The following is a 208-nucleotide window of genomic DNA, read 5'->3' on the forward strand; positions in this document are numbered from 1 at the left end:
TTTTTGTTAGTTAAATTATTATAAACCGCTGTCTATAAAATTTACCATGCATATATACCGAAAAAAATATAGTAACAATTTAAGTTATATAAAATCTGAACTCAAGCGGTGAAATTATAAAGCTAAGCAGCATTCCAACTACAAGTCGACACTGTGTAACACTGTGTCACACAGTGTTTGACTGTGTTCCGTTGCTGGAAAGCACAGT

The sequence above is a fragment of the Trachymyrmex cornetzi genome, unplaced genomic scaffold (assembly GCF_001594075.2).
Source record: "Trachymyrmex cornetzi isolate Tcor2-1 unplaced genomic scaffold, Tcor1.1 scaffold1299, whole genome shotgun sequence".
Classification (NCBI taxonomy): Eukaryota; Metazoa; Arthropoda; class Insecta; order Hymenoptera; family Formicidae; genus Trachymyrmex; species Trachymyrmex cornetzi.